The sequence below is a fragment of the Pseudorca crassidens genome, chromosome 19 (assembly GCF_039906515.1).
Source record: "Pseudorca crassidens isolate mPseCra1 chromosome 19, mPseCra1.hap1, whole genome shotgun sequence".
Lineage (NCBI taxonomy): Eukaryota > Metazoa > Chordata > Mammalia > Artiodactyla > Delphinidae > Pseudorca > Pseudorca crassidens.
The window spans coordinates 56,148,267-56,150,635 of record NC_090314.1 but is presented as its reverse complement, the minus strand read 5'-3'; positions in this window follow the sequence as shown (position 1 = coordinate 56,150,635).

Sequence of the window (2,369 nt, the reverse complement as noted above, 5' to 3'; positions counted from 1 at the left end):
TGTTCTCACTGCCCTATTGGTCCAGGCAGGCCTCTGAAGGACAAGTGTCCAGACAATTGTTCTGTGTAAAAACATGTCCTAGAAAGCCAGGCCTCCTGGGTCAAACGGTTAGCCTTTGAGTATGTTAAGGAAATGTTTCACCCACGTGGGCCCGAGAGCCTTGGAGAGGAGGATGGCCTGGAGGTCAGGGATGTGCCGGCCAGAGCAAGGGGTTTGAGATACCCAGCACCTCTAGGGGCCAGAGCGGGACCCAGTGGCCCACGGGAACTGGTGCTGAAGGAGCAGTACCAGACGGCAGGCCACTCTCACCTCTACCTGGCCTCCTGGACTGGTGGTCCCAGGTGTGAGTCAGGTGGGTGATGGCGAGCGAAGAGAGGCCTGAGAAACAGGGCTGAATAAAGCTGACACCGTCCCCTAAACCAGGTCCTTGCTCAGCAACACGGCGAAAGTGAGGCTGCCTCCTTCACCCTCTAGACCACGCAGGGGCTTTTGCTATGATGTCTGAGGAATTCGTGTGTCTGTTGTAACAAAACACCGCAGACCGGTGGCTTGAACAATGGAAATTTATTCTCTCCCTGTTCTGGAGCCCAGAGGTCTGCAATCAAGGTGTCGGCAGCCTCCTTCTGAGGCTGGTGGGAGGATCTGTTCCAGGTGCCTCCCCTTGGCTTTTGGATGGCTGTCTTTCCTCTGTGCACGTCTCTGTGACCAAATCTCCCCTTTTTATAAGGACACTGGTCATATTGGACTAGGGCCCACCCTAATGACCTCAACTAATTACATCTGCAACAACCTTACTTCCAAATAAGGTCACATGCTGAGGTCCTAGGGGTTAGGACTTCAACATATGAATTTGGAGGGGACACAAGTCAACCGATGAGCCCAAGTCACGCATTTTCTCTGACGAAAGTCCGCCGGGAAGGCTGCCCGTTAAGCTGAGCACTGCACTGCCCGTGAAGAGATGGGCAGTCACACAGCTCTAATGAGATGCTGTTGAAAAGCGCGCAGTCTGTGGAATGTTCCAGGCAAATTAAATATACAGCATCCGAGAAGCCAAGTGGCTTGAAAACTGCATTTATGGCTTTAACAAAAGATGGAACAGTTGGACCAGCAAGCAAGACACAGCGCTACCTGGCAGCTTCTTGTTTCCTCCCCACAGTTGCCTCATGGATTCGTTAAAAAAAAAAAAAAAGTGTCGAAGGCTTGAAATTAAACACTTTAAACAAGGGGCTAATGGTCTCAGAGACCAGCTTTTGTTCTACATTCTGGGTTTTTTTTCAGTCTGCAGAAAACACCGCGCCCCACAGGCAGGGGCACAAGATGCATTATTTTCATCTGAAGTGTGGCTCCAATTTGGGGAAGAAAAAAAGCCTTTTCATCTCTCTCATTCCTCATTTTCTTTTTTTCTCTCTCCGGAGGGAAGAATTTCCCTCCACTCGCCGCGCTTTTGGAATCCCATAAAACATGCCAGCGGCACGAGTGTTTAGGACAGATAAACCCCCTTCCATCCCACCACGTGGCCCCAGCACAAGCTGTCACGGCCATTGTGGGGAGCTGGTGGGGGGACCAACAAGGTTTGGCAGGAAGCAGGCGGGAGGCACAGAGGCGAGGTGCCAAGAGGGAAGGGGCGGGGGGAGCTGAGGGTCCCAAGTGTACTTGGCCCACAAGCGCCCCCGCGCGGCCAACTCCCTCCTCAGGCACCGCTGCCTCTTCAGTGCCAGGGCTGCACCTGTGTTTTCATCGCCCCATCACCCACATAACTGCAAAGGCAGCCTGACCACTCCGCTTAGGAAGCTCCTTTTCCTTTGAGCCCTTGAATCACAGAACTGGAGGGCCCGGAAGCTCAAGTTCCCGTCCTTTCTTCCCATCTCTGCCCCCCAAACCGGAGTAAAGGAGATTTCCAGAACAACTTGATGGGTGTCACTGGGAGATCATTCTAAGGCAATCAGCCTCAGGATGGCCTGAGCTCCGGGGACCTCGGAGACCACCCAAGGCAAAGGGACAGAGGAGGCTGGGACTTCCCTGGCGGTCCAGTGGATAAGACTCTGTGCTTCCACTGCAGGGGGGCACGGGTTCGATCCCTGGTCGGGGAACTAAGATCCCACATGCCGCGCGGCGTGACCAGAAAGCAAAAAAAAAAGGGTCAGAGGAGGCAAAGGGGCCCACCTGGGGCCAGTCCCACTGCATCCTGTCTACAGAGGCATCTCCAGCAGGTGGAGAGAGACGGTGCATCTGGGGAGCATGGAAACGTTCTGCTCCCTCCATCCATGACTGAAGGATGGTGCGTGGCAGGAGCCTGGTCAGAAGAACAAATGGGTGACATGTCCCCCAGACTCAGTCTGTCACTGGGCCCAGGTGCTGCAGGATTATGG